This window comes from Schistocerca serialis, chromosome 12 (assembly GCF_023864345.2).
Source record: "Schistocerca serialis cubense isolate TAMUIC-IGC-003099 chromosome 12, iqSchSeri2.2, whole genome shotgun sequence".
Taxonomy (NCBI): domain Eukaryota; kingdom Metazoa; phylum Arthropoda; class Insecta; order Orthoptera; family Acrididae; genus Schistocerca; species Schistocerca serialis.
In genome coordinates this window covers 110,877,988-110,905,389 of record NC_064649.1, presented here as the reverse complement: position 1 = coordinate 110,905,389, position 27,402 = coordinate 110,877,988, and the positions used below count along the sequence as shown (strand labels likewise).

General features: G+C 43.2%; 1 protein-coding gene and 1 non-coding gene across 2 annotated transcripts in view; both read left to right on the top strand.

The window, feature by feature from the left end:
- Positions 1-27,402, top strand: part of LOC126427975 (C3 and PZP-like alpha-2-macroglobulin domain-containing protein 8) — an 829,074-nt gene that overhangs the window by 135,121 nt on the left and 666,551 nt on the right. The gene's annotated exons all lie outside the window — the stretch shown is intronic.
- On the top strand, positions 9,362-9,497 carry LOC126428550 (U4 spliceosomal RNA). Its single transcript, XR_007576841.1, has one exon. It is a non-coding gene; the product is annotated as a U4 spliceosomal RNA (small nuclear RNA).

Genomic DNA, 27,402 nt, shown 5'->3' with positions numbered 1-27,402 from the left:
CATGCCACATATAATTGACCATACGAGAATCATGGATATTCCAGATTTAAACCACAAACTGTCAAGGATCGGCCTTGTGATTTGTTAATGCTCATGGGGAATGCAAGACGGGTCGGAAATTGAAGTCTTTTAAACTCAAACGGCATATCGGATGGCATCATCGGGATCCTCGGAATGAGAACTTCCTCACCTTCGAATTTTCCTTTGAGTATCGTCGCGTAAATAACATTGTTCATCAATTTACTTGCCACCAAACGCGTACCGTTGCACAGTTTTGGTTGGTTTATATTTCGAAGCATGCTACTACGGAGCAATCTTTTAGGCGTAAATTGTGCGGTGGTTCAAATGGTTCAAATGGCTCTGAGCACTATGGGACTCAACTGCTGAGGTCATTAGTCCCCTAGAACTTAGAACTAGTTAAACCTAACTAACCTAAGGACATCACAAACATCCATGCCCGAGGCAGGATTCGAACCTGCGACCGTAGCGGTCTTGCGGTTCCAGACTGCAGCGCCTTTAACCGCACGGCCACTTCGGCCGGCAAATTGTGCGGTGGTAAGCCAGGCACAGCCAAGGAGTTTAAAATTTAATTGGATTGTTGGTGGCTTCATGTTCATTTGTTACACAGTCAATAGATTTGAATGGTTGCATTTTCCCAATGATCTCATTCTGAATTATGTAGTTTAGGTCATCTACATCTTTATTCTTATCCGCTAAAATAGTTCGCTCACTCAACCATTCAGTACTTTTGTAGTTAGTAATGATGTTTGGGAATACTTTGATGATAAGTTCGTCTTTCGATGAGTCAAAGTTACAGAAATTATGAGGAAATGAAATCAATCCGCTCGATTCTTCGACAGGTACTCGACCATTACCGATAGTCAGCAATTGCTCAGAGAAATGTTCAGCAGATGTATCATTAAGCAATGCAACTCTGATGTCAGCTGAAGTTTCTTCACATAGCGCCATAGATTGATCTACATCTACAACTACATTTATACTCCGCAAGCTACCCAACGGTGTGTGGCGGAGGGCACTTTACGTGCCACTGTCATTACCTCCCTTTCCTGTTCCAGTCGCGTATGGTTCGCGGGAAGAACGACTGTCTGAAAGCCTCCGTGCGCGCTCTAATCTCTCTAATTTTACATTCGTGATCTCCTCGGGAGGTATAAGTAGGGGGAATCAATATATTCGATACCTCATCCAGAATCGCACCCTCTCGAAACCTGGCGAGCAATCTACACCGCGATGCAGAGCGCCTCTCTTGCAGAGTCTGCCACTTGAGTTTGTTAAACATCTCCGTAACGCTATCACGGTTACCAAATAACCCTGTGACGAAACGCGCCGCTCTTCTTTGGATCTTCTCTATCTCCTCCGTCAACCCGATCTGGTACGGATCCCACACTGATGATTTGAGGCAAGCATTTATTTCGTGTGCAGCCGTTGATCCTGGAAGTACTGGCAGTGTTTGGCTGAAATCGCCAGACAGTAAAATAATTGCTCCTCCAAAACATCTCGAGTCATTGCGTAGATCTTTCAGTGTTCGGTTAAGTGCCTCTTACACACGTTTATGCGCCATTGTGCATTCGTCCCAGATGATGATTTTGGATGCTGATAAAACTTCGGCCATTGCTGAGTTTTTTTGTAATATTACATGTTGGTTCTTAAATAGCTTGAAGATTTAACGGTAATTTTAATGCTGAATGAGCCGTACGGCGTCCTTCTAACAATGCGGCTGCTACTCCAGAAGAAGCAACTGCAGCCGCAACGTTGGATCCCGCACGAACAGTGGCTAAAACTACTGACATGAGGAATGTCTTGCCAGTCCCACCAGGGGCATCCACGAAATATAAACCACAATTTCCATCATTCATTAATGTATTATAAACTTCCTTTTGTTGGGGGTACAACAGGGGTACATTCGTTTGAACTACTAAATCTAATTCCTGGTGATCATATTCACGTTCTAGTTCCAGTTCGCGATTAAATGCGTCATTCATTTCACGATTTGGAGCTGGCATTCCCAACGTGACTAATAAATTTCCGCATATGTCTTCGATCAAGAGCAAAGCTCGATTATGTACTTCCTCATTCATTTCAAGATCTTGATTTCTGGAACTGACACGAATTTGATGTAAGATATCTTCTGGCATATTATCCTCGTATCTTCAGCATTCTTCTGTAGCACCACATTTCGAAAGCTTCTATTCTCTTCTTGTCCAAACTAGTTATCGTCCATGTTTCACTTCCATACATGGCTACACTCCATACAAATACTTTCAGAAAAGACTTCCTGACACTTAAATCTATACTCGATGTTAACAAATTTCTCTTCTTCAGAAACGATTTCCTTGCCATTGCCAGTCTACATTTTATATCCTCTCTACTTCGACCATCATCAGTTATTTTACTCCCTAAATTGCAAAACTCCTTTACTACTTTAAGTGTCTCATTTCCTAATCTAATTCCCTCAGCATCACCCGATTTAATTTGACTACATTCCATTATCCTCGTTTTGCTTTTGTTGATGTTCATCTTATATCCTCCTTTCAAGACACTGTCCATTCCATTCAACTGCTCTTCCAAGTCCTTTGCTGTCTCCGATAGAATTACGATGTCTTCGGCAAACCTCAAAGTTTTTAGTTCTTCTCCATGAATTTTAATACCTACTCCGAATTTTTCTTTTGTTTCCTTTACTGCCTTATGCGCTCAAAAATGCGGCATTGCGTGCGTTCATTACCTTTTCAGTGTTTAGGCAGCGTCAGGGGGCGGCGGGCGGCGCAGCTCCACACCTTGCCATCTCGGAAGCAACTCTCCTTCTAACCTCTCCTTACTACAATTTACCGAAGTTGGTTTAAAAAAGCTATCTGGCGGTGTTTTCAACTGACCAATCAGGGTCTCAATGTTAACCTTAAGCTCTGCCTACAAAAATTCTATCCATGCAATGAGAAACGTTATACTTTTTATGGTGGGGCAATGTTTTTAACATTTGCAACGTAACAGAGGTGCAAAAAAGTTTCACGCTAAAACTTGCAGCTGGCGTGGCTCTTTTAGTGTTATCGTAAGATCTATACTGTTCTTCTCGAGGGCTCTATCTTTTAACGTGGGCTGGGGGGTGGTCCTGGCGGTCAGCCGGAGATGTGGGTGTCCGTCCCTTATCGTAGGGGCTTCTAGCTTAACACGGTTCTGCTCTCGGCTTCTATTCTCGTTTCTTCCCTCGGAACTGCGTCTGTTTCACGGTGGGAAGGTATGACATGCATTTAGGCGTTCTTGTGTTAGTCTGTGGTATTCCATTTGCTCACTCGTTGATCGTATTACTTTGGTTAATCTAATGTCAGGATTTATTCGTAGGTATGTGACATACTGCCGGATTTGCTTATCGTGTCAGGGTTTTCATGAAAGTGTTGAATTTGCCTGACACCTTACATATTCAGGATTTATTCGGAGCTATGTGACATACAGCCGGATTTGCTTATCATGTCAGGGTTTTCATGGAAGGTGTAGGATTTGCCTGACACCTTACAACTGCTGGTCCATCCCAGACTGAGTGCCACACACTCGTCGACGCGGAAACACTATCGGTCGCTCCAGAGATGGTACGACAGTGCACGTATCGATACGAGCTGCTGCTGCCGCTCACGGGCAAGTAAGGCAGGAAGTTAGTGACGCCAGTAAATGGAATAAGAAAACGAGGCGTCAGTACCATAATAGAAGATGACAAACAATAAATGGCATGAACACTAACCGTGCACGGCTCAAGTCTCTTTTACTTAACAGTTCTTATTTCAGCAAGAGGTAGTGCCTTATGCAACTGGTAATCACTTTGGCATGATTCTAATTTTATTGTACCCCAGTACAGCCATAACCAATGAGTAATAGGCCTATGGACTGCTGGTCATTGTAGGACTAATAACAGCGGATTCCAGTGGAAGATGCAATTCTCGTTTGTATGTACACACTGAGTTACAAGTTAACAGGTGTGGAAACGCAGTTTGCCTGCTGAGTTGAGCGAACGCAGCCCTACGGTCGTAAGGAACGCGCCGCGGCCTGTCTTTGCCGTAGGCCTCGGTTCATAGCCCTCTGTGCCTACAGGAGCAGTACAAACAGCTAAGGGCCCTTGGCAACTAGGTGTCGCTGACTGCAAGCTCTGTTTAAGATGTACAAGAATAAGATTGTCTATCAACGAAACCAGGATGAGCTAAAAATTTGTTCCAGCAGGATGGTCGTTTGTGTTTATATTAATTTTATATCTTAACGTTTACCTATTAATTAGACTTGCGGCGGCGTGGTTCTTTCCGTCCCTTTACGACGTACCTGCACCTACCTGTGAACACTGTCTCAGCAGGTCATCAGTAGGGAAGCCGAGCGAAACCTACTGTACTTCGACGTGAACCAGGCTGCAATTGAAGTCACTAACCTACGTTTCGGGAGAAAGTTTTCACACGAAATGAAAGGTTGGAAATTTTGTCCTCAGTTAATATATTCTGAAACTTAGGTGAACAAGTATCACTGCCAAGCCCGTGCTAGTCTTAACACAGTCACTCACAATCCCTTTCACTCACGTTAGCAAGTTTATCGTGTTGCATTTCCCGAAAACGTAATAGCTACAAAAATACGTATTGTTTTTGATACAGAATGCTCGCCAAATATTAAGTCTGTCAGTACCAAACGCAGTCACAGTTTTTTAGCCACCGACCTGCTCAATACGCCACGCGGAATTTATGTCTTTTATCTGCACAAAATTCACTTAAAAATTCCGAAATTTCTACACGGCCACCGGAATAATTATGCCGTCACTTTCCAACACTTTTGATGCAAAACACTGCTAGATCCGGCAACTTATCATTTCCATCGGAACTGCTACTACACACGCCCGAACTGTTCGATGGCTACGCTCCCACTCCTCTCTAGAATACTCTAGGTCTTCTCTATCAGCAGAGAAAGGCGCGCGAAGAATATTGCTTTACCACTGGCCAGTTTACTCAACAGCCAATAGCGAAACAACATTCTCCCGCGTCACTCCGCGCTCTTCATCCATAACCAATTGCAAAATAGTAAACCTCACGACTGCACTTTTTACCGACGTAATTATCTAATATGCTGAAGTTTTGCTTATGCATAAAGTTATTTACTATTGTTATTTATACCTGAATTAACTTTCCCTTTAGTATAAACTTACTTTACACATCTATTCTACAAAAATCCCCTTTGTCAATAGCCATACTTCTTCGAAATGTTCCCACACTAAATGTTACTACACAACTCGTTAAACAATTATATTAATATTAACCTTAAACTACACTCACGCATCATTCATCCTGCTAAAACACATTTATAACATTTTACATACACAAAAAGACATAATAACACTTTATGAAAATACTATAACAGTTTATGAAAAACATTCTATTACTTTAGTGCACTCTAGTGGGCACAATCGAAACTAAATCACAGTCCCCCTATCCAATACTGTCCTCTATCGGCTGATACATAAACTACGTGCGCGTCCAGTTTCGCGTCACCATCTGTCACTATCCAGCTCTGAGACACATCTCCCACTTAACCGCCTCCAAGGCAGGATCGGTGTACGTCGCTACGCCTCAGACTGAAGAGTCAAAGAAGCTGGTACACCTGCATAATATCGAGTAGGGCCCCCGCGAGCACGCAGAAGTTTCGCAAAACTGCGTGGAATGGACTCGAGTAATCTGTGAAGTAGTGCTGGAGGGAAATGACACCGTGACTACCGCACGGCTGTTCATAAATCCGCAAGAGTATAAAAGGGTGAAGATGTCTTCTGATCAGCACGTTGCAAGGCATCCCAGCTATGCCCAATTACGTTCATGTTTGGGGAATTCAGTGGCCAGCGATTCTGGACGTGTGAGTGTCGCAGTGTCCTGCTGGAATTGCCCAAGTCCGTCTGAATGCACAGTGGACAGGAATGGATGCTGGTGATCAGACAGGATGCTTACGTACGTGTCAAAGTCGTATCTAGACGTATCGAGGGTTCCATATCACTCGAACTACACACGCCACACACCATTACAGACCCTCCACCAGCTTTGAAACGTCCCCTTGGAAAAATTTATGAGTTACTGTGCTGTGCTGATAAACCTCTTACGTTATTTGATTTTCAAACAGCTGAGCAGAACTGAACGCACTCAGACATTTCTCTCGTTACCTATTCTGATCAACACTAAATTGACACACAATACTTTTAGCGCAACGCAATCTGACTTTGAATAATCCCTACAAAAGAATGGCCCTGACTAACAATAACCTATACCTTTCATGAATCACTTACCTCACAAAAATCTTCGTTACTCGAACTACCGCAATACAGCGAGCGCCACTACTGCCAGCTAAATAAAAGATTCTAACTACTGAAGGCACTAACTACTGATAGGCATAGTTAGCAAATGAAAGATTATGATAGAGAACAAACAATGTATTTACCTTAATTGTTCCAAAGTCAACATATATATATATATATCAGTCCATGATATCCAATATTACAAATTTACTCTTTCTGATGGACACACGTCCAGGTCGTCCGCTGTCAAAATTCTGCCATTTCACTCCCCACATCCACCACTGCTGGCGGCTCACCTCCAACTGCGCAACGCTACGCGCTGTTAACAGCCAACCGCCCAACACTACAATGGCGAATAATCCAACAATGAGTCCAACCAGCCACAGACTGCACACAGCACAGTCAGCGATTTTCATACAGAGAGCTACGTGACGTTACCAACATAAAAACCTAAACAGTCCTATAGTGCTCAGAGCCATTTGAAGAACCATTTGATGCTTTACCGGATTCCTGATATTCACGGTACAGTCGCGAAATAGTGGTACGGGAAAATCCCCACTTCATCACTGCCTCGGGGATGCTGTGTCCCATCGCTCGTGCGCCGACTGTAACACGACGTTCAAAACTGATAACCTGCCATTACAGCACCAGTAGCCGATCCAAAAACTGCACCAGACACTAGTTGTCTTATATAGGCGTTGCCGACCGTAGCGCCATATTCTCTCTGTTTACATAGGTCTATATTTGAATACGCATGCCTGCGCCAGTTTCTTTGGTCCTTCAGTGTATTGAGTTTTTAATCTGGTTGCAGAACGCGATCTTTCTACCCCTTCCTGGCCCTCTCCCACCCGTACGAAAGGAGGAGACTGAAATAACATTAAAAGAAAACACTTTTACACTACTGGCCATTAAAATTGCTACACCACGAAGATGGTAGGCTACAGACGCGAAATTTAACCGACGGGAAGAAGATCCTGTGATATGCAAATGATTAGCTTTTCAGAGCATTCACACAAGGTTGGCGCCGGTGGTGACACCTACGACGTGCTGACATGAGGAAAGTTTCCAACCGATTTCTCATACACAAACAGCAGTGACCGGCGTTGCCTGGTGAAACGTTGTTGTATCCTGTCTGATTGTAGGCTATCGCGATTGCGGTATATCGTATCGCGACATTGCTGCTCGCAATGGTCGAGGTCCATTGACTGTTAGCAGATTATGGAATCGGTGGGTTCGGAAGGGTAATACGGAACGCCGTGCTGGATCCCAACGGTCTCGTATCACTAGCAGTCGAGATGACAGGCATCTTATCCGCACGGCTGTGACGGATCGTGCAGCCACGTCTCGATCCCTGAGACAGCAGATGGGGACGTTTGCAAGACATCTGCACGAACAGTTCGACGACGTTTGCAGCAGGATGGACTACCACCTCGGAGACCATGGCTGCAGTTACCCTTGACGCTGCATGACAGACAGGAGCGCCTCCGACAGTATACTCAACGACGAACCTGGGTGCACGAATGGCAAAACGGCATTTTTTTCGGATGAGTCCAGGTTCTGTTTACAGCATCATGATGGTCGCATCCGGGTTTGGCGACATCGCGGTGAACGCACATTGGAAGCGTCTATTCGTTATCGCCATACTGGCGTATCACCCGGCGTGATGGTATGGGGTGCCATCGGTTACACGTCTCGGTCACCTCTTGTTCGCACTGAGGGCACTTTGAACAGTTGACGTTACATCTCAGATGCGTTACTACCCGTCGCTCTACCCTTCATTCGATCCCTGCGAAACACTACATTTCAGCAGGATAATGCACGACCGCATGTTGTAGGTCCAGTACGGGCTTCTCTGGTTGCAGAAAATGTTCGACTGCTGCCCTTTCCAGCACCTTCTCCAGATCTCTCACCAACTGAAAACGTCTGGTCAATGGTGGCCGAGCAACTGGCTCGTTACAATTCGCCAGTCACTACTCTTGATGAACTGTGGTATCGTGTTGAAGCTGCATGGGCAGCCGTACCTGTACACGCCATCCAAGCTCTGTTTGACTCAATGCCCAGACGTATCAAGGCCGTTATTACGGCCAGAGGTGGTTGTTCTGGGTACTGATTTCTGAGGATCTATCCACCCAAATTGCGTGAAAATGTAATCACATGTCAGTTCCAGTATATTTGTCCAATGAATACTCGTTTATCATCTGCATTTCTTCTTGGTGTAGCAATTCTAACGGCCAGTAGTGTAAATAGGAAAAGAATAATATTCACCATGATGGTCATCAGGAATAACGTCCTCTGCGACTCACCCGGGAGCGAGACGTCTGCCGGTAATTCCGTGTATCTGGCGCTATGGAGAGGAACTCCATTGTATCTCGAGGCCAAAGTTTCGCCGCCGCCTGCTGCGGAAACGCCTCCGTCTCGAGGAAGGATGCGCCCTTTCGGCAGGAGTCAAAAGAAATGTGGCGTCCGTCGTTCCCCCGCTCAACTCCCTTAGCAGAGAAAAATACGCGAGCGTTGCGCTGGGGAAGAGGAGCTCCAGTGATGAAATTCAGGACGGCGCGGAAACGGTGCGGCTGGCGAACCGGCGAGGGAAACTTTTCTGCCAACGTAGGAAAACGCGATGAGGCTGTGCGGGGGGAAGTGGGGGTAGGATGGCCTGGCGCGGTGTAGGCAGCGGGTCTGTTTGTGGAAGGGGAGGGGGCAGACAGACAGACACAGACAGAGAGGTTCTGTTTCTTTGCGGGACGGCGGACTGGCTATTCTTACTGGGAGGACGGAAGTTGGCGGTTGCCATGGAGACGGAGGGACGCCGCGGGAACCGCGCCTCTGACGTCACTTCCGCGCCGAGCGGCGGAGACATCGGCAGACGGAGGGGAATTCCCCGCTGGGTCGCGTAACAATGGAGTACGGTCCGCCGTAATACGTGAGACAGTAATTGTAATAAAAATTTATGTCCAGCATTAAATTCTTCATAATACATATACATGGTCAAGAATTTAATGCTAGACCATATATGTGTATGGTACAGAAGTTAATGCTGGACAATACATATGCATGGTCCAGCATTGGCAGTATGGTAACCAATGAGGTTTATCCGAGGTGCGATTATTGCTAGTCGAAAACATTATGTCCAGCATTAAATTCTGGGCAACACACACACAGAGTTATTTATGGTGGTCAAGATAAGTGAAACATCCTCTACATATATATATATATATATATATATATATATATATATATATATATATATATATATATATATATATACGAGAAAATTTAGTACAGTAGTTTAGTCCTTTTAAATACTGTTGGGTAGAGTAGGCATACACTACAGGCTGTCCTTGCTACAAACTGCATCGACATAACGTTTATTATATATATATGGTGTTACTAAAAGGTATGGCCAAACTTTCCGGAAACATTCCTCACACACAAATAAAGAGAAGATGTTATGTGGACATGTGTCCGGAAACGCTTAATTTCCATGTTAGAGCACGTTTTAATTTCGTCAGTATGTACTGTATTTCCTCGATTCACCGCCAGTTGGCCCAATTGAAGGAAGGTAATGTTGACTTCGGTGCTTGTGTTGACATGCGACTCATTGCTGTACAGTACTAGCATCAAGCACATCAGTACGTTGCATCTACAGGTTAGTGTTCATCACGAACGTGGTATTGCAGTCAGTGCAATGTTTACAAATGTAGAGTTGGCAGATGCCCATTTGATGTATGGATTAGCACGGGGCAATAGCCGTGGCGTGGTACGTTTGTATCGAGACAGATTTCCAGAACGAAGGTGTCCCGACAGGAAGACGTTCGAAGCAATTGATCGGCGTCCTAGGGAGCACGGAACATTCCAGCCTATGACTCGCGACTGGGGAAGACCTAGAACGACGAGGACACCTGCAGTGGACGAGGCAATTATTCGTGCAGTTGACGATAACCCTAATGCCAGCGTCAGAGAAGTTGCTGCTGTACAAGGTAACGTTGACCACGTCACTGTATGGAGAGTGCTACGGGAGAACCAGTTGTTTCCGTACCATGTACAGCCTGTGCACGCACTATCAGCAGCTGATTGGCCTCGACGAGTACACTTCTGAGAATGGTTCATCCAACAATGTGTCAGTCCTCATTTCAGTGCAAATGTTCTCTTTACGGATGAGGCTTCATTCCAACGTGATCAAATTGTAAATTTTCACAATCAACATGTGTGGGCTGACGAGAATCCGCACGCAATTGTGCAATCACGTCATCAACACAGATTTTGTGAACGTTTGGGCAGCCATTGTTGGTGATATCTCCATTGGGCCCCATATTCTTCCTCCTACGCTGAATGAAGCACGTTATCACGATTTCATACGGGATACTCTACCTGTGCTGCTAGAACTTGTGCCTTTACAAGGACGACACAACATGTGGTTCATGCACGATGGAGCTCCTGCAGCCGGCCGCGGTGGCCGTGCGGTTCTAGGCGCTCCAGTCCGAAACCGCGCTGCAGCTACGGTCGTAGGTTCGAATCCTGCCTCGGGCATAGGTGTGTGTGATGTCCTTAGGTTAGTTAGGTTTAAGCAGTTTTAAGTTCTAGGGGACTGATGACCACCGCAGTTGAGTCCCATAGTGCTCAGAGTCATTTGAAGCTCCTGCACATTTCAGTCGAAGTGTTCGTACGCTTCTCAACAACAGATTCAGTGACCGATGGATTGGTAGAGGCCGACCAATTCCATGGCCTCCACGCTCTCCTGATCTCAACGGTCTTGACTTTCATTTATGGGGGCATTTGAAAGCTCTTGTCTACGCAATCCCGGTACCAAATGTAGCCTCTTCGTGCTCGTATTGTGGACGGCTGTGATACGATACGCCATTGTCCAGGGCTGCATTAGCGCATCAGGGATTCCATGCGACGGAGGGTGGACGCATGTATCCTCGCTAACGGAGGACATTTTGAACATTTCCTGTAACAAAGTGTTTGAATTCAGGCTGGTACGTTCTATTGCTGTGTGTTTCCATTCCATGATTAATGTGATTTGAAGAGAAGTAATAAAATGAGCTCTAACATGGAAAGCAAGCGTTTCCGGACACATGTCCACATAACATATTTTCTTTCTTTGTGTGTGAGGAATGTTTCCTGAAAGTTTGGCCGTACCTTTTTGTAACACTCTGTATATATACTAGCTGACCCGGCGAACTCTGTTCCACCTAAAAGCCAATAAATAATCAGATTTTGGATGTTAAGTTCAATTTTTTTATTAGGAAATACAAATAAAAAAATTAATTATTTTAATGATTCTTTATTCTTTATGTTTTTTTGGTGCATAGCTTCCACTCTTCAGTTAAGTACCTTGTGATACATGACATTTTTACATTTTATTATCAGGCGCAAGAACAAACAACGCAGATGGTCTTCCGACCCGTGAACATGCCACATATAATTGACCATACGAGAATCATGGATATTCCAGATTTAAACCACAAACTGTCAAGGATCGGCCTTGTGATTTGTTAATGCTCATGGGGAATGCAAGACGGGTCGGAAATTGAAGTCTTTTAAACTCAAACGGCATATCGGATGGCATCATCGGGATCCTCGGAATGAGAACTTCCTCACCTTCGAATTTTCCTTTGAGTATCGTCGCGTAAATAACATTGTTCATCAATTTACTTGCCACCAAACGCGTACCGTTGCACAGTTTTGGTTGGTTTATATTTCGAAGCATGCTACTACGGAGCAATCTTTTAGGCGTAAATTGTGCGGTGGTTCAAATGGTTCAAATGGCTCTGAGCACTATGGGACTCAACTGCTGAGGTCATTAGTCCCCTAGAACTTAGAACTAGTTAAACCTAACTAACCTAAGGACATCACAAACATCCATGCCCGAGGCAGGATTCGAACCTGCGACCGTAGCGGTCTTGCGGTTCCAGACTGCAGCGCCTTTAACCGCACGGCCACTTCGGCCGGCAAATTGTGCGGTGGTAAGCCAGGCACAGCCAAGGAGTTTAAAATTTAATTGGATTGTTGGTGGCTTCATGTTCATTTGTTACACAGTCAATAGATTTGAATGGTTGCATTTTCCCAATGATCTCATTCTGAATTATGTAGTTTAGGTCATCTACATCTTTATTCTTATCCGCTAAAATAGTTCGCTCACTCAACCATTCAGTACTTTTGTAGTTAGTAATGATGTTTGGGAATACTTTGATGATAAGTTCGTCTTTCGATGAGTCAAAGTTACAGAAATTATGAGGAAATGAAATCAATCCGCTCGATTCTTCGACAGGTACTCGACCATTACCGATAGTCAGCAATTGCTCAGAGAAATGTTCAGCAGATGTATCATTAAGCAATGCAACTCTGATGTCAGCTGAAGTTTCTTCACATAGCGCCATAGATTGATCTACATCTACAACTACATTTATACTCCGCAAGCTACCCAACGGTGTGTGGCGGAGGGCACTTTACGTGCCACTGTCATTACCTCCCTTTCCTGTTCCAGTCGCGTATGGTTCGCGGGAAGAACGACTGTCTGAAAGCCTCCGTGCGCGCTCTAATCTCTCTAATTTTACATTCGTGATCTCCTCGGGAGGTATAAGTAGGGGGAATCAATATATTCGATACCTCATCCAGAATCGCACCCTCTCGAAACCTGGCGAGCAATCTACACCGCGATGCAGAGCGCCTCTCTTGCAGAGTCTGCCACTTGAGTTTGTTAAACATCTCCGTAACGCTATCACGGTTACCAAATAACCCTGTGACGAAACGCGCCGCTCTTCTTTGGATCTTCTCTATCTCCTCCGTCAACCCGATCTGGTACGGATCCCACACTGATGATTTGAGGCAAGCATTTATTTCGTGTGCAGCCGTTGATCCTGGAAGTACTGGCAGTGTTTGGCTGAAATCGCCAGACAGTAAAATAATTGCTCCTCCAAAACATCTCGAGTCATTGCGTAGATCTTTCAGTGTTCGGTTAAGTGCCTCTTACACACGTTTATGCGCCATTGTGCATTCGTCCCAGATGATGATTTTGGATGCTGATAAAACTTCGGCCATTGCTGAGTTTTTTTGTAATATTACATGTTGGTTCTTAAATAGCTTGAAGATTTAACGGTAATTTTAATGCTGAATGAGCCGTACGGCGTCCTTCTAACAATGCGGCTGCTACTCCAGAAGAAGCAACTGCAGCCGCAACGTTGGATCCCGCACGAACAGTGGCTAAAACTACTGACATGAGGAATGTCTTGCCAGTCCCACCAGGGGCATCCACGAAATATAAACCACAATTTCCATCATTCATTAATGTATTATAAACTTCCTTTTGTTGGGGGTACAACAGGGGTACATTCGTTTGAACTACTAAATCTAATTCCTGGTGATCATATTCACGTTCTAGTTCCAGTTCGCGATTAAATGCGTCATTCATTTCACGATTTGGAGCTGGCATTCCCAACGTGACTAATAAATTTCCGCATATGTCTTCGATCAAGAGCAAAGCTCGATTATGTACTTCCTCATTCATTTCAAGATCTTGATTTCTGGAACTGACACGAATTTGATGTAAGATATCTTCTGGCATATTATCCTCGTATTTGTGCCATAGGTTAGATGGGTTCAATGGAAAGCATGTTGAAATGATGATAGCAAATATTGTGCGTATCTGACTTGGAGATGCTGAGGTAATGGCTTCACGGATTCTCGTACACCAATGGGTATCTTTTTCTAGTAAATTGAGTTCTTCACGTGCAGCACGATATGTTGGGAATATTATACCATTAACAGTCCGTAGTGTCTCAAATGACGTTGGCCCACGCACATTTACCAGCAACAACCGCAACTACAGTACTGGCCATTAAAATTGCTACACCACGAAGATGACGTGCTACAAACGCGAAATTTAACCGACAGGAAGAAGATGCTGTGATATGCAAATTATTAGCTTTTCAGAGCATTCACACAAGTTTGGCGCCGGTGGCGACACCTACAACGTGCTGACATGAGGGAAGAACCAACCGACTTCTCATACACAAACAGAAGTTGATCAGCGGTGCCTGGTGAAACGTTCTTGTGATGCCTCGTGTAAGGAGGAGAAATGCGGACCATCAAGTTTCCGATTTTGATAAAGGTGGGATTGTAGCCTATTGGGATTGCGATTTATCGTATCGCGACATTGCTGCTCGCGTTGGTCGAGATCCAATGACTGTCCGCAGAATTTGGAATCGGTGGGTTCAGGAGGCAATACGGCCTCGTATCACTAGCAGCCGAGATGACATGCATCTTATCCGCATGGCTGTAACGGATCGTGGAGCCACGTCTCGATCCCTGAGTCAACAGATGGGGTCGTTTGTAAGACAATAACTTTCTGCACGAACAGTTCGACGACGTTTGCAGCAGCACGGACTATCAGCTCGGAGACCGTGGAAGCGGTTGCCCCTGACGCTGCATCACAGACAGGTGCGCCTGCGATGGTGTACTCGACAACAAATCTGGGTACACGAATGGCAAAACCTCATTTTTTCAGATGAATCCAGGTTCTGTTTACAGCATCAAGATGGTCGCATCAGTGTTTGGCGATATAGCGGTGAACGCACGTTGGAAGCGTGTATTCGTCATCGCCATACTGGCGTATCACCCGGAGTGATGGTATGGGGTGGCATTGGTTACACGTCTCGATCAGCTCTTGTTCGCATTGACGGCACTTTGAACAGTGGACGTTACATTTCAGATGTGTTACGACCCGTGGCTCTACCCTTTATTCGATCCCTGTGAAACCCTACATTCAGCAGGATAATGCACGACCGCATATTGCAGGTCCTGTTCGGGCCTTTCTGGATACAGAAATCGTTCGACTGCTCCCCTGGCCAACACACTGTGCAGATCTCTCACCAATTGAAAATGTCTGGTCAATGGTGGCCAATCAACTGGCTCGTCACAATACGCCAGTCACTACTCTTGATGAACTGTGGTATCGTGTTGAAGCTGCATGGGCAGCTGTAGCTGTACACGCCATTCACGCTCTGTTTGTCTCAATGCCCAGACGTTTCAAGGTCGTTATTACGGCCAGAAGTGGTTGTTCTGGGTACTGATTTCTCAGGATCTATGCACCCAAACTGCGTGATAATGTAGTCACGTGTCAGTTCTAGAATAATATATTTGTCCAATGAATATCAGTTTATCATCTGCATTTCTTCTTGGTGTAGCAATTTTAACGGCCAGTAGTGTAGAGGCATTGATCATGCTTTGGATGAACTGTATACATACGGCCAAGAGCATCGGTACAACGCACATCCGGATAACCAGGAACCGCATGGCCTTGCTTCCGTCGTTGAAAATTCTTCGATGAAGCACTAAGTCGAGCCATACTAACGCGGTGCTCTTCACGGGCAATTTGCTGTTCTTCTTCAGTCCTCTCATTCGCAATTTTTTGTATCCTTGTTGCATTACGGCTTTGTCGAGAAATATTCGATCCATTTGGTCGCGTAATTGTTAATGATGATTCAAAGAAAATACAAATTATTTCTTTAATTTTTAATTAATGATATATACTGATACTTAAAAATAGACGTTTAGCTGTCATTTGCGTTTTGTTATTCCATGCCAGATGCGTTTTTGTTACACCACGTTTTATAGCGGTCGAACGGGATAAAAGGTATCCTATGTCCGTCTCCTAGTTCTAAGCTACCTCTCCACCATTTTTCAGCCAAATCGGTCCAACCGTTCTTGAGTTATAAATAGTGTAACTAACACGGTATTCCACTTATCTTGAACACACTAAATAACTGTTTGTCCAGACGCGGTGGTCTCGCGGTTCTAGGCGCGCAGTCCGGAGCCGCGCGACTGCTACGGTCGCAGGTTCGAATCCTGCCTCGGGCATGGATGTGTGTGATGTCCTTAGGTTAGTTAGGTTTAAGTAGTTCTAAGTTCTAGGGGACTGATGACCACAGCAGTTGAGTCCCATAGTGCTCAGAGCCATTTGTTTGTCCAGATGCAGATTACAAAATGTTTCAAGCGAATGTTCTTTAGCCGTCAGGGGGACATCAATCAGCATGATTGCCTTTGTTGTAGCTTTGTTTTTTTCAAAGATATCAACAGCTGCATGACTTTTTTAAATGAAACCCTGCATTTGTATTCGGTAGGTAATTCATTTCCTCTCCTAAAGACCTATTCAAAAATGTATCACAGTGTACCATTCACTGAAACGCAACGTTATTAACTACGTAACATTGGCTTAGAGCCCGGGATCACAAACTCGTCCACTTTCCGAGTTGTCAGGAAACAAATGAAAACCAAGTAAAAACATAACACAAAATTGACTTCGACTCTCCTGTACCATTGCCCAGCAGTAGAACATTCAAAGGTGCTCTCCAACCCGAACGCCGGCCGAAGTGGCAGTGCGGTTAAAGGCGCTACAGTCTGGAACCGCAAGACCGCAACGGTCGCAGGTTCGAATCCTGCCTCGGGCATGGATGTGTGTGATGTCCTTAGGTTAGTTAGGCTTAACTAGTTCTAAGTTCTAGGGGACTAATGGCCGCAGCAGTTGAGTCCCATAGTGCTCAGAGCCATTTGAACCATTTTCCAACCCGAACTTCCTCTCCAATGTTCTATTTTCCGATGAATGTTCCTCAAACAAAGGACAGGTAAATACAGGGAACATGCATTATTGGTCCAGCGACAACCCACGATGGCTTAGACAGGTGGAACATCACCGTCAATGGAGAGTTAACGTCTTTTGTGGGATGCTTGGTACTACAATTATTATTTCATCGATGGCAGTATAAACGGCACAGCGTATGCCAACTTCCTCAGACGAATTCTTTTCCTCTTCTGGATGAAGTGCCGCTACGAACCAGAAAGCTTATGGGATATCAACACGATGGATATCCAGAACATAATGCCTTGCGTGCACGTCGTGTTCTGAATCGAAGGTATCCTGCCAGATGGATTGATCGAGGAGGAACAGTTACTTGGCCTGCTAGGTCTCCTGATTTAAATCCTCTGGACTTTTTTTCTTTGGGGACGCATTAAAGACGTTGTCTATCGCGATATTCCAACAACTCCAGAGGACGTGCTTGCTTGTAATTCTCTTCAGCAGGCAACACTGGAAGCAGTAAATAATTCTTTCATTCAACGAGTGCACCAGTGTATCGGTGTCCAGGGTCACCACTTTGACCACCTTTGAATGTTCTACTCCTGGGCAATGGTGCAGGAGAGTCAAGGTCAGTTTTGAGTTACGTTTTTACTTGGATATCATTTGTTTTCTGACAACTCCAGCAAGTGAACAAGTTTGTGAACCCGATCTCAAAGTCAATGTAGTGTTATGTAATTAATGTAATTAATAACGTAATTAATTAATAACGTTGTGTTTCAGTGAATGGTACACTGTGATACATTTTTGAATAGGTCTTTAGGAGAGGAAATGAATTACCGAATAAAATATACTGGGTGCCATTTAAAAATGTCATACTACTGTTCATATCTTTGTAAAAAACAAAGCTACAACGAAGGCAATCATGCTGATTGATGTCCTCCTGACAGCTAAAGAACATTTGCTTGAAACATTTTGTAATTATTATTGTTACCAGAAATCCTTTGGTGCCTAAGGATTAGTTTTAAATTAAGAATTTATTTCGGACAGGATCATTTTAGTCTAAAGCCTGCTTGGTATTCACCAATTTTATTAAGTTATTTATTTACTTATTACATTATTTATATTATATCTATATTATATTTTATATATATATTAAATTTCATAAAATATATTTTATATTATGTATATATATTACATTAATTATTTATTAATTATATACATAGGGTGTCCCATTTATCTTGACCACCCTAAATAAATGTTTGTCCATACACACACACACACACACACACACACACATACACACAATCACACACACACATACATATATATATAATATGGACAAACAGTTATATATATATATATATATATATATATATATATATATATATATATATATATATATATATATATATATACTTGATCATGTCCAAGAACAGTTAGAACCAAAAATTGGTGAATACCAAGCAGGCTTTAGACTAAAATGATCCTGTCCGGAATAAAATCTTAATTTAAAACTAATCCTTAGGCACCAAAGGATTTCTGGTAACAATATTGTATGTACATCTGTGGATTTTAAAAAGACCTACGACTTAGTTCCCAACTGCCTTGCCGCAGTGGTAAAATCGGTTCCCGTCAGATCGCCGACGTTAAGCGCTGTCGGGCTGGGATAGCACTTGGATGGGTGACCATCCAGTCTGCCGAGCGCTGTTGGCAAGTGGGTTGCACTCAGCCCTTGTGAGGAAAACTGAGGACCTACTTGATTCAGAGGCAGCGGCTCCGGTCTCGTAAACTGACATACGGCCGGGAGAGTAGTGTACTGACCACATGCCCCTCCAAATCAGCATCCAGTGACGCCTATGGGCTGAGGATGACAAGGCGGCCGGTCGGTACCGATGGGCCTTCCAAGGCCTGTTCAGAACGAATTTAGTTTAATTTAGTTTATGACTTAGTTGATTGCGAATCTCTTTCCCAATTTTTAAAGTAACAAGGGCTAGATAATAAAACGCTAACACTGATCAAGGAAACATTAATTGACACTAGCTCTAAAGTTAAATTCATGGGAGATATTTCTGAACCATTTGATATGAAGACTGGTGTTAAACATGGAGATAGACTCTCCCCATTACTAACTGAATTTTGGAAAAAAACAAATACAGAATGGCGAGAACAAAAATCGAGTCAAAACAGAGATCAATCAATCAAGTTAGGTAGAAGTAACAATAAATTGCCTCGCCATTGCAGATGATTTGGCAATTTTTACTATGGATTTACCACAGCTCAAAAATAAATTGTAGTTCTTAAAGAAGTTGCGGGAAAAGTAGGACTACAAATATCAATGGAGAAAACGGAATATATGACATTCGACAAGCAGGCACCAAAGTTTTTAAACACAAAATATGGAAAAATAAAAAGGCTTTCTCAGTTTAAATACTTGGGGAGTATCATACAAGAAAACGATCTGGAAAAAGCTACAAAAGAATATAGCTGTCAAAAAATGACAACTGCTTTCATACAAACACAAAATATTTATAGTAAAAAATAACTTTCTACATTCAGTAAATTTATGCATTACAGCACTGTAATCAATCCTGGATATCATTATGGAGCGGAAACCTTAATTTTAAACAGAAAGAGGGATAGTGAAGAAACTCATAAGAAAGAAAGAAAGATTATTAGGAAAACATTAGGCCCCAAAATTACTGATGGAGAAACATACAGGCTGAGAAGTAATAAGGAAATAGAAGAATACACAGTCATACAAGGTGACATAAGAAAACGAAGACTTAAATTTTGTGGGCGCATTAAAAGAATGGCACCCACTAGGTTGTAGAATTCTACGAAAACAGAAGTCAGGGAAAAACTGAGCCAATTGAATGGATCGCTGCCGTTAAGGAGGATCTTAAAGTAACCATTGTAGCTTAGGCAGAGCTTACAGATAGAAAAACACTCAGACTAAAGAGATTTGATTGGGAAGTTGGTCAGACGAAAATTAGAAAACGGACTAGACCACCGTGGTCTGATGAAAGAGAGAGACTTCATTCTGAAAGGATGAAACAAATTTGGACACAAAGGAAGACCAACCATCAAAAGTGAAATTGATCGATTGTACCTCGCGTGATCCTGTTGGGCCCATAGGTGTGAGTCACTAGCTATTGCCACCTAGAATAGCTTCGAATGTATGATAGTAGCTGAAAAGTATGTGGGATAAATGTTGCATGGAACAATGGGGGCCATAATATGACGTTGCTTTCTTATTGCTAGGTGGGGTCGTGTCAGAGATATGAGGTCAACTTTCTTTTTTAAATGGGATGCTATAGTTTCGTACTTATTATTTGATAGCGGCTATCGAGACGAATCCAGTGATGTGTAACAGTAAGGTCCTTGACGGTCAATGAAAGTCAAAATGGTGGCATTTAAGTCTATTTACAGAAGGTGTTCGAAGTTCTGATCACTGATAGCAATGCAGTGCTGCAATCTTCTTATCAGTGATTGATTGGTATGCCTTATCACTTCGGCACTTATCAAAGCAAATGCTCTGATAATTCTCTCTCGTATATCGTGCAAATAGTAAATATTCGTCGAATATGGCGTATCCAACTAACGTGCCATTGACATGTAAACACCATTCGACGGTTTCGTAATAGAACACAAATAGGAACGGTAAGACTAGTATATTGCATATTGTATATTGTATATTGAGCAAGCAGTAAAGGAAACAAAAGAGAAATTCGGAGTAGGTATTAAAATCCATGGAGAAGAAATAAAAACTTTGAGGTTCGCCGATGACATTGTAATTCTGGCAGAGACAGCAAAGGACTTGGAAGAGCAGTTGAATGGAATGGATAGTGTCTTGAAAGGAGGATATAAGATGAACATGAACAAAAGCAAAACGAGGATAATGGAATGTAGTCGAATTAAGTTAGGTGATGCTGAGGGAATTAGATTAGGAAATGAGACACTTAAAGTAGTAAAGGAGTTTTGCTATTTGGGGAGCAAAATAACTGATGATGGTCGAAGTAGTGAGGATATAAAACGTAGACTGCCAATGGCAAGGAAAGCGTTTCTCAAAAAGAGAAATTTGTTAACATCGAGTATAGATTTAAGTGTCAGGATGTCAATTCTGAAAGTATTTGTATGGAGTGTAGCCATGTATGGAAGTGAAACATGGACGATAAATAGTTTGGACAAGAAGAGAATAGAAGCTTTCGAAATGTGGTGGTACAGAAGAATGCTGAAGATGAGATGGGTAGATCATATAACTAATGAGGAGGTATTGAATAGGATTGGGGAGAAGAGAAGTTTGTTGGTTGGTTGGTTGGTTGGTTTTGGGGAAGGAGACCAGACAGCGTGGTCATCGGTCTCATCGGATTAGGGAAGGATGGGGAAGGAAGTCGGCCGTGCCCTTTCAGAGGAACCATCCCGGCATTTGCCTGGAGTGATTTAGGGAAATCACGGAAAACCTAAATCAGGATGGCCGGACGCGGGATTGAACCGTCGTCCTCCCGAATGCGAGTCCAGTGTCTTACCACTGCGCCACCTCGCTCGGTGAGAAGTTTGTGGCACAACTTGACCAGAAGAAGGGATCGGTTGGTAGGACATGTTCTGAGGCATCAAGGGATCACCAATTTAGTATTGGAGGGCAGCATGGAGGGTAAAAATCGTAGAGGGAAACCAAGAGATGAATACACTAAGCAGATTCAGAAGGATGTAAGTTGCAGTAGGTACTGCGAGATGAAGACGCTTGCACAGGATAGAGTAGCATGGAGAGCTGCATCAAACCAGTCTCAGGACTGAAGACCACAACAACAACAATAACAACAACAACAAGACTAGTATCGTCGAATCAAGCGAATGTGAAGAACAAGTCGACATGCTTCTTATTTACTGAGAATGCCAACGAAATTCAGTGAGAGCTAGAGACTTATACGCTGAAGGATATCCTTAACGTACTCACCCTACACGTCGTACATTTAAATATGTGTATGATAAATTGAGAACAACTAGATCTTTAACGCATCGGAAACATATACGGCAAAGGAAAATTACTAACAAGGAGACGGAGATTGGTACTCTTGCACTGTGGTTCGAGATCCTTGTGTTAGTTCGCGTCAAATCGGAAGGGAATCTGGCATGAGCCAGAGTAGTGTTGTTCGTGTTCTGAATCGCCACAAATATCATCCTTACCGTATCAGTCACCACCAAGAATCAACTGGTGCGGATTGTATGTGTCGAATGGATTCTGACGATGGGCTCAATTTCAGATTCAGAGGGATGACACTTTTATTAATTTGATTTTATTTACTGGAGAGGCTACATTCACGATCCATGGAAATGTTAATTTGCATAACATGCTTTATGGGCAATTGAAAATCCATAATGGCTATGGCAAGTTGCAAACCAAAAACCTTGGTCGGTGAATGTATGGTGTGGGATTCTGGTGGACAGAATTATAGGGCCCTATTTCATCCTGCAACAAACATTAGGTCTGCTATTGGAAGAAATACCTTTAGGAACAAGGAATGGAATGTGGTGTCAATACGATGGGTGTCCGGCACATTTTTCGCTGATGGCTAGAAATGAGTTGCAGAGACAATGCCCAAATCTTTGCATTGGACGCGGAGGAGATGTGTCGTGTCCGACTCCTTTGCCAGACTTGACGCCTCTGGAGTTTTTCTTGTGGGGATTCGTAAAAGACGTTGTTTATAAAGAAGTTCCAACTACATTTGAAGATATGCGAGAGAGAATTGTCGGAGCATGTGCTTCAATAAGTGGGGAAGTAATAAGGAATACCACTCAAACCATGATAAGAAGATTGCAGCACTGCATTGATACCAATGATCAAAACTTCGAACATTTTCTGTAAATGGACTTTCCTGCCACCGTTTCTACCTTTGTTGACCTTCAAAGACCTTACTGTTACACATCATTGGATTCGTCTCGATAGCCGCTATCAGAAAAAAAGTACCAAACTGTAGCATCCCATTTATAAAAACAAAGTTGTATCTCTGACGCGACCCCACCTAGAAACAAAAAGCCAACGTCGTATTATGTCCCTCGTTGTCCCATGGAATGTTTGTCTCACATACTTTTCAAGTACTATCATACTTTCTAGGTGCCAATAGTTAGTGAATCACCCTGAGTTGCGACAGATTGACTATTTGTGATGGAAAATAGGTGTCTGAGATAATGCCTTTTAAAGTTCCATTTTATTACCACTGTTTAGTCGGAGATATTTAACAAACAAATTTTGCATGTACATTACTTTAAAATATCCTTCGTCAAGTGGTACAGAGTTTTTTAGGTTAACTTTACACATTATGTTGTTAACTCCTTCACACCTGCAACACATTACAATCTACGCAGATTAAAATCCAAGTACAGTGGTCCCAAATTGAGAGAAATTAATGAACCCTGTGCTGCTCTTTTTAGTAAAATATTGGTATTTTTGTTCTATATTGTGCCCAACTGCAAACTGGTAACACATGTAAGCATTTGAAACTGTCATATAAAAAGGTTTTACGTGTCTTAGTTGGCATTATTGTAATTACAAATTGTTCTTCTATTATATAAAGCTTCTCCGACCTCCTTAAAATGTCAGGCCAATTTTATTTCCCCATAATGAAAACGCTTTCAGAACATTGACGTCGATTGCTTATAATGCATTATTGGCTCGTCTTGGATTGAAACAACTTCCAAACTGATACGACGATGTACAGAATGAAGTGAATTATTATGACAAACAAAAAACTAACGTGAATCTTTTAGAAATTATCGCATGTTTTCTGCTTGTACTGAAGATTTTACTACTTTCGATTTCAGTTTCCGTCTCACATATGCGTAGGACTGACAGCCGTTTCAGAGATGGTCGAAGTCTTCAGAAAAACGGGTGTGCCCTGTTGGGTTCAAATGGCTCTGAGGACTATGGGACTTAACTTCTGACGTTATCAGTGCCCTACAACTTACAACTACTTAAACCTAACTAACCTAAGGACATCACACACATCCATGCCCGAGGCAGGATTCGAACCTGCGACCGTAGCAGTCGCGCGGTTCCAGACTGTAGCGTCTAGAACTGCTCGGCCACTCCGGCCGGCGCCCTGTTGGGCAAAAAGGGACAATATGCATTGAGAACACTCATCAGCCGAAATGCTGTGATCACGTAAGCCCACATAATAGCGTGTGGATCCGTGACTTGAACTCAGTACAACACCGAATTGGGGTGACGTGAATTCGACCAGTCTTTGGTAGTTACTTGACACCACACGTCTAGGCACAGTTCACGCAGTTCCCATTTGTAAGTTACGGACTGATGATTTCTTGGTGCGGATCTGGCGCAAAAATGCGTCACATATGTGTTCGGTAGACAAGACATCAAGGCGAGTTGTCTATCATGCTTCTCAAACCACTGCAGAACAATTCTGGCCTTGAGACACGGAATGTTATCCTGCTGGAAGGTGCCGCCACTGTTGGGGAAGACATCATGCATGAGATGTTCACGTACTCTGCAGCTGTTACCACTACAGGTCTCATGGAGGGCCACATGAATGTGCATCACAGCAAAATGCTGCCAATACTGATCTGAACCTGTGCCGTGGTGCATATTTCCAGCAGCAGTTTCCCTGGATAACGGCGACTCCAGACACGTAGAGCTGTTGTAAAAAGAAACATGGTTCACTAGACCAGGCAACACGTTCACATTCACCAACGGTGAAAATTCGACGTCCCTGTGCTCACTGCGATTGCAACTACTGGTGAAATAGGGGAATGCGTATGTGTCATCTTTTGCGGAGCCATGTGTGCAGCTGTGTTCGCCTTGGTCCGAAACACATGCACCACCAACAGTGCTGGTTTCTGCCGTCAGATCTGTCCCAAATGGCCGTCTATCCTTCTTCACATACCACCCAGTTACGCACTGATACAACAAGTCAGTATTTCAGTCCACGAATAGACTAGTACACTATCTGATGTATCTAGACACTTGTTGTTGTTGTGGTCTTCAGTTTGAGATTGGTTAGACGCGGCTCTCCATCTTCCAGTACCTACTGCAGCCTACATCCTTCTGAATCCGTTTAGTGTATTCATCCCTTGGTCTCCCTCTACGATTTTTACCCTCCACGCTGATCTCCAATACTAAATTTGTGATTCCTTGATGCCTCAGAACATGTCCTAACAACCGATCCGTTCTTCTAGTCAAGTTTTTCCACAAATTTCTCTTCTCCTCAATTCTATTCAGTATCTCCTCATTAGTTATGTGATCTACCCATCTAATCTTCAGTATTCTTCTGTAGTACCACATTTCGAAAGCTCCTATTCTATTTTTGTCTATGCTATTTATCGTCCACGTTTCACTTCCATACATGGCTTCACTCCATACAAATACTTTCAGAAACGACTTCCTGACACTTAAGTCTACACTCGATGTGAACAAATTTCTCTTTTTCAGAAACGCTCTCCTTGCCATTGCCAGTCTACATTTTATATCCTCACTACTTCGACCATCATCAGTTATTTTGCTCAACAAATACCAAAACTCATTTACTACTTTATGCGTCTCATTTCCTAATCTAATTCCCTCAGCATCGCCTGACATAATTCGACTACATTCCATTATCCTCGTTTTGCTTTTGTTGATGTTCATCTTATATCCTCCTTTCAAGACCCTATCCATTCCGTTCAACTGCTCTTCCAAGTCCTTTGCTGTCTCTGACAGAATTACAATGTCATCAGCGAACCTCAAAGTTTTTATTTCTTCTCCATGGATTTTAATACCTAATCCGAATATTTCTTTTGTTTCCTGTACTGCGTGTTCAATATACAGATTGAATAACATCGGGGATAGGATACAACCCTGTCTCACTCCCTTCCAAACCACTGCTTCCCTTTCGTGTCCCTCTACTCTTATAACTGCCATCTGGTTTCAGTACAAATCGTAAATAGCCTTTCGCTCCCTGTATTTTACCCGTGCCACCTTTAGAATTTGAAAGAGAGTATTCCAGTCAACATTGTCAAAAGCTTTCTCTAAGTCTACAAATGCTAGGAACGTAGGTTTGCCTTTCCTTAATCTATTTTGTAAGATAAGTCGTAGGGTCAGTATTGCCTCACGTGTTCCAAAATATCTACGGAATCCAAACTGATCTTCCCCGAGTTCGGCCTCTACCAGTTCTTCCATTCGTCTGTAAAGAATTCGTGTTAGTATTTTGCAGGCGTAGCTTATTAAATTGATAGTTTGGTAATATTCACATCTGTCAACACCTGCTTTCTTTGTAATTGGAATTATTATATTCTTCTTGAAGTCTGAGGGTATTTCGCCTGTCTCATACATCTTGCTCACCAGATGGTAGAGTTTTGTCAGGGCTGGCTCTCCAGACACTTCTTATTCGAAGTAAATATGGGGTGTGTCCTTCATGGTGACTTGAACTCTGCTAGGGGCACTTCCAGCAAGGCATCTGAGACATACTCTTCTTCTTGAAGAATCCAAACCACGAAACCAGAGAAGGGACTGATTCTTTTTATTTATTCTTCATAATTACATCCTGTAATCTGAAAAGCTAAGATATGCCAAACAATCACATTTCATTGGACAGTAATAAGTTACATATTACTTATTTATTTCTGATACTTAATTTTAAAAAAGGGATAGAAAACTACAACTACTTTTAGTACTGCAAAACTACATTAACCATTTCCCGAGCTAATAATCTACTACGAATACTTCTATGAGTAGTGCGTGGGTTTTATTTTGTCAAGTTGAGCGGTCGCTCCAGCCGAAGTAGGTGTGTGTTGACTCACCCCTCTGAAGGGATGGACCTCCCAGTAGGCTGGTTGCCTCTTTAGAACGAAGATTCCTGTGGCCTTCATGTTGTGTACGCCAGTCTCGACTTTTTCAACCTCGGTGCGCACTTGAAATTTACTTATTAGATTTGCATATCACTTACATGAATTCATACAGAAATGACTCTACCTTATCGAGTTTGGGTTCGAATGAAGCGTCTTGATGTGCAGAATACGATTGAGAGGACGGAATGTGTAAGAAATGAAGGACAGGAGACCACGCCACCTTACACACTGCAGAATCTGTTCTGTGTTTGTTCATTTATTTTGGCGCATTTAACTTGTAGATGGTTGTTTCCGCTACTGGATCCGCCCTCATGATACCCTGATCACCAGCTATTGCCTCACCAGCGTTTCCACTATAGAACGTAATTCCACCCGTCACTGTCACTTCTTAAAGTCCACAGTTCCATGATCACTTGCACCAACGCAGCTTAGATTCTTGGGACAGTATTTCATTCAGTGGTGGCCGAGCTCTAACTTCTTTCCATCTGCAGAGGTATGTTGTCTAGTCTGGATGGCAGCATGATGACTTATGGTTGAATGCCTCATGAGGACTTCCTTGGCCTTCCTGGATACTGTGGCTGCAGTATCGTCGAAGATGTTCCATGTCAACTACTCTTTAGTGCTGCTTTGGGATGCACATCCCTAATACCTGACGTCCATTACCCAATGCGTCTTCATAGAG